This window comes from Notamacropus eugenii, chromosome 4 (genome assembly GCF_028372415.1).
Source record: "Notamacropus eugenii isolate mMacEug1 chromosome 4, mMacEug1.pri_v2, whole genome shotgun sequence".
In the NCBI taxonomy this organism is placed as follows: domain Eukaryota; kingdom Metazoa; phylum Chordata; class Mammalia; order Diprotodontia; family Macropodidae; genus Notamacropus; species Notamacropus eugenii.
Genome location: NC_092875.1, coordinates 122868815 through 122879705, shown reverse-complemented (window position 1 = coordinate 122879705; position 10891 = coordinate 122868815). Strand labels below are relative to the sequence as shown.

Sequence of the window (10891 nt, the reverse complement as noted above, 5' to 3'; positions counted from 1 at the left end):
CCTTTGTAAGATATTTATGTCAGTATATAAGAGATTTGTAGTCAGAATCAGAACTTAATACCTATGGTAACTTGGGCAAGTCTTCTCCGACCTGTTTCACCATCTATAAATTGAGTGGTTTGGAATATGGGGTTTTAAAATTTTCTTCTGACTATAGTTGATGATCTCATTTCATTTTACTAGGTAGTAACTAAAATCTTAGTGGTAAAAGAAAATATGGATGCACTCAGTGACATAAGGTAAGAAATCAATATTCATGAGAATAAAATAATATAATAGCATAATGAGTACAGGACCCATGTTCTGAGAGAACCAAATAGAAGAGTGATATGAGTCAGATGGGGCTCACTTCTTTCTTTGAGATCTCCAGCACTTAACACAGTCCCTGGCAAGTGAATGTTTAGTAAGGGCCTGCTCACTGACTAATTGACTCATGGAGTTGTTTTATAAAATTTTTCTGGAGAAGGTTCAGTTTTGATAGCAATAGTAGATAGGAATATACCAGTCAAGGGGTGGCCCCTTCAATTAGAAAAAAGAAAAAAAACTGGAAGGGAAGACACTCAGGGTTGCTGTTTCAAAGACAAACAGTTACCATTGATATTCACTCTAAGCCCAGGAGGCCCCCCAAATAACCATGAAGTGGATCTTGGGGAGGGACCTATTGTGGTCCAATCAGAAAGAAAGGAAGGAAGGAAGGAAGGAAGGAAGGAAGGAAGGAAGGAAGGAAGGAAGGAAGGAAGGAAGGAAGGAAGAAAGAAAGAAAGAAAGAAAGAAGAAGAAAGAAAAGAAAGAAAGAAAGAAAGAAAGAAAGAAAGAAAGAAAGAAGAAGAAAGAAAGAAAGAAAGAAAGAAAGAAAGAAAGAAAAGAAAGAAAGAAAGAAAGAAAGAAAGAAGAAAGAAAGAAAGAAAAGAAAGAAAGAAAGAAAGAAAGAAAGAAAGAAAGAAAGAAAGAAAAGAAAGAAAGAAAGAAAGAAAGAAAGAAAGAAAGAAAGAAAGAAAGAAGAAAGAAAGAAAGAAGAAAGAAAGAAAGAAAGAAAGAAAAGAAAGAAAGAAAGAAAAGAAAAGAAAGAAAGAAAGAAAGAAAGAAAGAAAGAAAGAAAGGAAAGAAAGAAAGAAAGACAAGAAAGAAAGAAAGAAAGAAAGAAAGAAAGAAAGAAAGAAAGAAAGAAAGAAAGAAAGAAAGAAAGAAAGAAAGAAAGAAAAGAAAGAAAGAAAGAAAGAAAGAAAGAAAGAAAGAAAGAAAGAAAGAAAGAGAAGGAAGGAAGGAAGGAAGGGAGGAAGGAAGGAAGGAAGGAAGGAAGGAAGGAAGGGAAGGGAGGAAGGAAGGAAGGAAGGAAAGAAAGAAAGAAAGAAAGAAAGAAAGAAAGAAAGAAAAGAAAGAAAGAAAAGAGAAGAAAGAAAAAGAAGGAAAGGAAGGAAGGAAGGAAGGAAGGAATGGAGAAGGAAGGAAGGAATGGAAGGAAGGAAGGAAGGAAGGAAGGAAGGAAGGGAGGAAGGAAGGAAGGAAGGGAGGAAGGAAAGGAGGAAGGAAGGAAGGAAGGGAGGAGGCGGAAGGAAGGAAGGGAGGAGGGGAAGGAAGGAAATACGCAGCAGTGGCAGGGAAGGTATGTCAAGCGTTTATATGTCTATGTTGTGTGCGTGTCTATATGTGCAAGTTTGCATGTCAGTGTATGTGTGTATGTATGTGTACTAGTTATTAGCTTACAAAGGCAAAGAGAATTATATTTATAAATTTTTAATATACATTGTCATAGTTACGGTGTATATCGTCTTCTTGGCTCTACTTACATCACTCTGCATCAGTTCACAAAGATCTTCCGCACTTCTCTATTCATTGCATCCATAGTTTCTTATACTACACTAATATCCCATTACATTGGCTTACCACAATTTGTTAAACCGTTCCCTAATCGATGGCCATTTACTTTGTTTCCAATTCTTAGCTATCATAAAAAGTACTACTATAAAATACATTAGATTATATGGGGACTGTTCCCCTTATTGAATGACTTCCTTACGGTATAAGTCCAGTAATGGAATTTCTGTTTCAAAGGGTGGGGGCATCATAATTACTTAATTGCAGGATTCCATCTTGCTTGCAAAAATTGCATGACTTTATAGAACTGTCAACAATGTATTAATTTGCTTATTCCTCCCCACAGCACCTCCATCATTACTTGTTGACATTTTCTGTCATTTTTTGTCAGTTTTTAGGATATAAGGTGAAACCTCAGGGTTGTTTTGATTTGTATTTCTGTTGTTATTGGTGATGTGGATCATTTTTTCATGTGTCTCTAATATTTTTCAATGCTTTTTTGAGATTTGTTCACATCCTTTGACCATTAATCCTTTGGGGAATGGCTATTAGTGTTATGTATATATGTATATGAATAAACACACATAAATGTGCACATATGCATTATGTTATATACATTGTACATATACTGAATGTATGCATATATGCTTTAATACATACATACATACATAAGTACAACATGTATATATATGTATGTGTGTGTATCTTAGATATGAAATCCTTATCTGAGAAATGTTATATAAAGATTTTTTTCCTGTTCTGCTCTTTCCCTTTTTATGTTAGGTGTGGTTCACTGTCTTAAGTTCTGTGCAATTCCAGCTAAATCCAGCCTTCTTTATATTTGAGGCAAAATAAGTATTAAAAGAAAATCAAGAAGTGAACAAATTATATAATCACATTTCTTCTTACAAGATTGATGTGAGGAAGGGAAATTCTTGAAAGGATAAATTTTTGGAATTTTATTCAATCCTTGAAAATGTATGCACAGCCAGTAGCTTCTATCTGAATCCTCTATTCCTGGATGTCTTCAAAGGTCTAAAGACCTATGTAGGTCTCTCCTTTCACTGATGCATCTAAGATCTCTTTTCAATTTCTACTTTTTCCTGTTGCTCCTCAAGTCAGTTAGTCAGTAAGCGAGTCGGTCAACAAACATTTGTTAAGTGTATACTGTGCACCAGGCCCTGAGATGAGTACTGGGTGATACAGAGGCATAAAATGCTTTCTATCCTCAAATAGATCACAGACTAATGGGAGGAGGAGAACAAACAAACACCATATTCAAAAGAGTTATATAATATGCAGGATAAATTAGAGATGTTGCGGTTCCTCCTTAATTTTCTTTTTTTTCCTTCTTATTTTTACAGCTCAGGAAGCCCCCTATTTCCTTTTCAGATTTCTTCCACAAACTCCTTTTATTGTTTTTTAATTTATTTTATTTTAAATTTATGGACTAAAAAATCATTTCCATTACATAATATATTAAAAAGGATGATTGATGAGCAGAAAACACGTTTTTTTTATGCACAACTGCTTTTCCTTTCAAATATACAACAAAATTATCGTGTGAATTTCTTTTTTCCACTTTTTCTCTGTAATCCCGCCACCCTAACCTAGGAATGTCCACCATTAAATATAAACTTCTTTTAAATGTTCTCAGTTGTGACTCAAGTTTATCTTCCAGTTCAAAGATTATCACAGTCCAAAAGCACTTTCAGGGCAAAAGAGAATGCTTATGTCTCTAAACTACAAATCCCAGAAGAAGAACCACCCCATTACCCAAGCAAACTTTTATGAAAAGCATGAATTAGAAAAGCTTTAGGTTTGCAGTCAGGAGAACCTTAGGTTCATAGATTTAGAATTAGAGCTGTTAGATGACTTAGAATTCATTCAATCCTACTCCATTCAAATAGTCCTGTAGATATATTACAGTTTTGTGACCCTGGACAAGCTACTTAATCTCTACACACCTCACTTCTCTCATCTTTAAAATAGGGATAAAAATATGAGTGACATCTGCTCCACAAGGTTGTGATTAGGGTCAAACGAGACTATACATGTGAAACACATTAGAGTGTTTAAAATGTTATAAATATCAATCAATAATTCAATAGAAGCATTAATAGGACTTTAAGAGTTGTTCTCAATTGTATTTAAAACATTCATTCTAAGACCATTTTGGCATGGAAAAGATTACTATACTTTAGTTCTTATAAAATCTGAGATAGTGGGAAGGGGAGTTAATTTCCAAGAAATATAAGGAAATGAATTATATTTATGATAGTAAGGGCTCTTTCCCAATTGATAAATGGTCAGAGGTTACAAACAGTTTTCAGAGGAAGAAATTCGTTACTGATAGCTATGTGAAAAAAATGCTCTAAATCACTAGTGTTTGGAGAAACTCAATGTAATGGTGACATTCTATTTCATAACCATCAGGTTGAACAATGTGCCAAAAAGGGAAAATGACAAGTATTAGAAGGGCTGCTGAAAAATAGACATATCAGTGGACCATTCATGAAGCTGTGAATTAGTCAGTTAATTCTAGAAAGCAATTTGGAACTATGTGCCAAAACATATTGACCCAGTATTAACACTGCTAGGTCTATTCTCCAAAAAGATCCAAAGAAGGAGGAATTGGGCCCACAGGAACCAAGATATTTATACTAGCTCTTTTTTAATTTTGTCACATACCTGAAAACTAATTGGGTTTCCATGAACTTGAGAATGGCTCAAGAAATTTCAGTATATGAATATAAAATGTGTTACTGTACTGTAAAAAATGAAGTGGACAGACTTGTATGATAAAGAGTAAAATGAGTAGAAGCAAAAAAAAACAATTCATACAATAATATTTTAAGGACAAAGAATTTTAAAAGATTTAAGAACTTTGATTAACACAGCAGACAACTACAATTCCAAAGCACCCATGATGAAACGCTATACTCACCTCCAGACACAGAGGTGATGGACTTAAAGTTTGGATTAAGACATTGCTTTTGGATGTGGTCAAGGCAGGAATTTGTTTTGCTTAACTATGTGCATTTGTAATTAGGATTTTGTTTTTCTTTCTATTCCTTTGGAGGGGGGAGGGAAAGAAAATAGATTTTTATTAATTGACAAACATTAAATAAATATCAAACAAAATCAGAGTGGCAGCACAGTGAAACTATGTGAATAAGTAGGCAGTATTTTCTGCTAGTAGCTGTAGTAAGGATCTCACTTTCTGTCTTCTTCATGGGTTGCCTATAGGCATTGTATGAAACGCCTAGGTCTCTTGTCTGGTATTACTAAAATGGTCATTATTCACTAATTGTGCAGATGATGGTGATGATTGGGTAAAATGTTTGTGTCAAGCCATGGATGGGGAAAGAGGAAAGAAAAAAAGGGAAAAAAAGTTGCATAATGAATTTATTGTATATTTAAAAGAAATAGCAAGTTGTACATAATAGATATACTGTTTCAAGTAGAATCATCTCTTTTTTTGGTTATCCTATGGTATAGAAATGCTTGGTTTATTTCTTAAGAGTAAAATAAATGAAATTTTTAAAAAACACTAAGAAAAATAAATTTTATTATGGCAGAGGCATGGACCTCTGGGTTCTAGTTATTTGGGAGATATTCCCTAGATGCTTATTTTTGTATTTTCCTGCATTATGTATGTCCCTAGTATATATTGTAATTTGGATTATCCTGTAAAATACTTGAAGTCTTATGATGTATATAGGACCGGATGATATGATTCCCTACTCACAGTGTAAGTGATAACTGTACACATGGCTATTTCAGAGGAAATAGGAGGATCATAGTGCAGTAGAAAGAGCATTGAATTTACATTTAGAAGACCTGGGCTCAAATCATTTTAGCAATGATTGCCACAAATCATGTTGCGTAAGTTATTTTTTCTCTCTGCTTTCAATATACTCACATGTAAAATGAGCAGGTTTTGGAACACATGCTTCCAACACTCACTACCTGTGTTATCTTGAGTAAGTCACTCCATTTTCTAGGCCTTGATTTCCTTACCCAAACAATGACAAGTTTGGACTAGACAATCCCTTTCAGATCTACATCTCATGATTCTCTAAGCTAGATTGACAGTCAGTGGCCACACTAGCAATGAGACTCATAATACTTATGCTGTGATACTTTTACTGCTTATCTACTTCAGGGCAGCTAGCTAGGTTGCACAGCAGATAGAATGCCAGGCTTGGAGTCAAGAAGTCCTGAGTTCTAATCCAGGTTCAGAAAATTACTAGCTGCATGGCCCTCGGCAAATCACTTAACCCTGTTTGCCTCAATATCCTAATCTATAAAATGAACTGGAGAAGGAAATGACAAACTACTGCACTATCTCTGCCAAGAAAATTCCAAATGGGGTCATGAACAGGGGGACACGATTGAATAACAACTTCTATCTTGATGACTGCCCTAAGATCAAACTTTTATTGTGTGTGTGTATGTGTGTGTGTGTGTGTGTGTGTGTGCGCTTTGCTCAAAATTAATGTAGTTAAGCTTATGTTTACTTTTACTTTCACAAACAACTTGATACATGTCATTCTAACCCTGTTTTATTGTGAGCATTTTGGGAGGTGGGAGAAGAAAGGCCCAAATCATGATGCCTCTTTCACAGCTTCAGTAGGGTACAGGAAATTTAAAATCAACTTTGCAACAGTTTGTTAGCAGAAAGGAATAAGTTTTTCATTACTTCAGGGGAAATATTTTGGATGGAATTTATTTTTTTTAAATACCTCCCTCATTTTGTTAGAGATTCATCTTTTCTTGAAGGGTTACAATTCTTTCTGATGAGCACTAATTGGAACGAAATTTACCTTTTTCTCAGGAAGAAAAATGTACTTAACCTGTGGTCTTAATCCTCTACAGTTTCTAGGTTATTTTCCTATATTCTAATACTGTGACACTGTGTGTGTGTATTTAAATAAATCTATGGTAAGACCATGGTTGGGGGGTGGGGGTGGAGGAGGAGTAATGAGTGAAGAGTCCTGAACTATAGAGAATTCTGGTGTGGAAGCTCCCTCCACCAATGAAGCTCAGTATCTCTTTTGCAAGTCATTGCTTAATAGAATTGCTTGGGACAATGAGAAGTTAATCGATTTGTCTGTGATCACATAACTAGCATGTTGAAGTGCTAGATTTGGATTAAAGTCTTTGTTAATCTAGCTCATCTCTCCATTAGTCATACTGCCCCTCATAGCAAAACATGTTTGGGGGTGGGGGTGGGAAAGGAGACCAAATACAGGAAAGTGAAATTCCAACTACTTTTAAACTGGTAATTTATTTTAATATTTAATATTTATTTTAATCCCTTGAGTATACATAAATCAGTTGATATGGCCATTCTTATCATTATGGAATTCTCTAATATACACTCATCTTTCAAGAACTCACCTACTCTAATAGCCTCCACTATTATCATAATGGTCATAACTCCCAAATTTTTATCTGTTCCAGTCTTTAGATAGAAGATAAACCTAGAAGTAAAAGAAATCTTAGAGGATAGCTAATATAACCTCTTCATTTTGCAGACAAAGAAATTGAGGCCCATGGAGGTTAAATGATTTTCCCAAAGTCACATAACTAGTAAACATCAAAGCTGGGATACAAAATCAGTTGTCACAATTTCATAGATTGCACCATAGACCCTGAGTTGTCTGTAGCAGAGGTGTTAAACATATGGCTCATGGGCACCATTGTGCTTACAAAAGGAGTCTAGACTAAACTAGATTAAAATATAATTGAGAAATATTGAACAAAATAAATAAAAATACAAAAGAACATATTTAATGTTATCTATTAGCAACCACACCAGCACACAGGATGGTCTGCTAGCACAGGTTCTTTGATCTGCTTTTCTAAAGAAAAAAAATAACTTTAAAGGAGTCAAGAATTTACTCCAATTATAGATAAGTAGAAAGAAGTGAGTATAGAAAACACAAGCAAAGAAATTAACACAGAGATTCAATAGACAGCTGTCTGACCAAAGTAACACAATCACCTACATAAAACACTAGACTGGGAGAGCACCAACATCTGAGTAGTTGGGGGTCTCGTAATAAATGGCTACCCAGAATCGGGTCCAGGAAATCAAAAGTTACTTCTCATGAGCAATCCCCCAAAGCAAAATGCCAACCTCCCAGTATATATAGTTTTCAAGTGATAGGATCAGAGCCAGAGGGCATCACAACCCACATGACTCAACACAGCTGTGAATTATCCTTCAGATGTTTTCAATTTAGCCTAAGCCTAGGAAACTGAAATCCAGAAAAAAAAATCCCACTTTTCTTGTGCTTATATATTAAGATTTAGTTTTCTAAGTAAGCATGTAGCCTTTATGTGTACCCTTATATCTACCTTATGTAGATCTTTATGTAACCTTTAGTGGCTCCATTTCTGTTAGTTTGAGACTGATAGTCTATAAAATCTCTTTTACAATGCTTCTGCCTCAGACTCAATAAATCCCAAACTAAACTCATCTTCTCTCCCAAATTGATTGTTCCTCTGAACTTTCCCATTTCTTTCAGTGGCACCACCATGATTGTACCATCACCAAATAAAATTTGCATCATCGTTTTGGGTTCTTTTCTATCTTTAATATCCTATACATAATCAACCATGAATTGCTAATCAATTTTTGGAGCTGCCAAAATGATTTTCCTAAAGACAGATCTGACCTGTTAACCCTCTACTCAATAAACTCCAGTGTTTCCCTATTGCCTCCAGAATCAAAAACAAAAATCCTCTATTCAGCATCCAAAGCTTTTAGTCTCCTCTTACCTTTCCAGTCTTCTTAGATCTTACTCCCTGTCAAATATTCTCCAATGCAAGGGTATGATTCTCCTGGATATTCCATGAACAGTGCATGTTTTTCTGCTCTTGGATTTTTTTCTGATAGTTCTCCATTCCTTGAATGTTCTCCTTCTACATTGCACCTTACTGACCTCCATAGCTTCCATTATGTCCCAGCTAAAATCCTATCTTTTATAGGAAGCCTTTGCCAACTTTTTTAGTTCTAGTGCTGTACCCTTGTTTATTTTTTGCATGTTGTCTCCTGCATAGATTATAAGCTCTTTGAGGGCAGGGATTATCTTTTGCTTCTTTTTATATTCCCAAGGCTTAGTAGAGTATCTAGCATATTATAAACTCTTAAATATTGATTGATTAGTGGTTGTTGTTGTTATTTAGGATTGATTCTTCCATTCAGCTCCATTTGTACTGGCATCACTTCAGTCCAGGCTCTAGTCACCTCACATCTATATTATTACAACAGTTACCACAGGAATCTTTTACTCCAATTTCTTCTTCCTCCAAGGCAACCAGCATATTATGAAAACAATTTTCATTATTTTACTACCTTAATTAAGAATCTCTAATGGTTCCTCGTTACTGAATTTATCAAGGTGAAATTATCTTACTTTACTTTATTAGGCCTCTCTAAAGTTTACTTTCCCATCTAATAAATCCATTTTATTCACTTTTTCCTACACACGTCCTGTTCATTCACACAGACATATATTGGTCAAGGGGCAGCTAGGTGGTGTCTATCCAAGAGCACCAGTGCAGGAGTCAAGAGGACCTGAGTTCCAATCTCACCTCAGAAACTTGACACTCACTAGCTGTGTGACCTTGGACAAGTCACTTAACTCCAACTGCCTCATCTTGGGTCATCTCCAGTCATCCTGATGAATATCTAGTCACTGGATCCAGATGGCTCTGGGGGAGAAGTGAGGATGGTGACCTGCACAGCTCTCCCTCACTCAAAACAAAGTCAAGTGCAAGTCATGTCATCATTTCTCTGATGGCGTGGTCTTCTTTGGCAGCAAAAGATGAACACACACATATTTAGTCATAAATGCATCATTCTCTCTCTCTCTCTCTCTCTCTCTCTCTCTCTCTCTCTCTCTCTCTCTCTCTCTCTCTCTTCTCTTTCTCTCTCTTTCTGCTGTCATTATTTATTTATCTATTTTATTTTCTTTCTTTTCCATTTTCAACATTTACTTTGATAAGATTTTGAGTTTTACATTTTCTCCCCCTCCTTCCCCTTCTCCATGCCCAAGACAGTGTGAGATCTGATATTGACTATGTATGTACAATAATATTAAGCATACTTTCACTTTGGTTATGTTGTAAAGAAAAGTTAGAACCAAAGGGGAAAAGCCTGAGAGAGAGAGAGAAAGAGAGAGAGAGAGAGAGAGAGAGAGAGAGAGAGAGAGAGAGAGAGAGAGAGAGAGACAATATTTTGATCTGCATTCAGACTCCGTAATTCTTTCTCTGAATGTGGATGGTTTTTTCGTCATAAGTCTCTTGTAACTGTCAGACACTATCAAAGCTGGTCATCGCACAATGTTGCTGTCACAATATACAATGTTTTCCTGGTTCTGGTCATTTCACTCTCTGCTGTTATTATTTAAACCACCCTTTAAAACTATCCTTCAAATTCCTCACCAAACTCTACCTCTATTAGGAATTTCAAATGCATAGATCCACCAAGGCAGTGGAAGAGAAACAAAATTTATGGTTCCTGCTCTCAGGGAGCATATAATCCAGTAGTTAGTTATATACAAAAAAACTAAAGTACCTTCATCTCAATGTATCCTTCTCATTGAGTGATCCATACCTTTTTATCATCTAATTATTTTCCAAGTCGTTATATAAATCTCATTCTGTAAGTCAATTTGACCTATCATAGTGCTTTTACATAGTCATGTAGCATACTATAGATGCCCCATAGTATTCAGATTGTACAATATTTCCAAAATGTTTTAGTGCAATTTAAGTGTGTGTATAGATTCATAAATGCATGTATGTTAACACACTAATGTTCACATAGATGTGTCTATATACATTAGTATATTTACCTGATTATGTATTTGTATATAAATATAGGTATATCTGAATATAGATTTATATGTATGCATATACATATATACATAGCAGTAAATATATATGTATATATGTGTGTATATATATATTTCAGTTGATGGATACATAAATATGTAGATGGATATATAGATCGATCAGCATATGGATACACTTGTGCACACATACTGACAAATCCAAT

The 10891-nt window shown here is 35.1% G+C and overlaps 1 long non-coding RNA gene across 1 annotated transcript in view; it reads right to left on the bottom strand.

Moving 5' to 3' along the window:
- Window positions 1-7932, bottom strand: part of LOC140498247 (uncharacterized) — a 51018-nt gene extending 43086 nt beyond the window's left edge. The window contains exon 1 of the long non-coding RNA XR_011965037.1: window positions 7833-7932. This is a non-coding gene — a long non-coding RNA (uncharacterized lncRNA). The remainder of the gene's footprint in view (window positions 1-7832) is intronic.
- Window positions 7933-10891: the final 2959 nt, after the last annotated feature.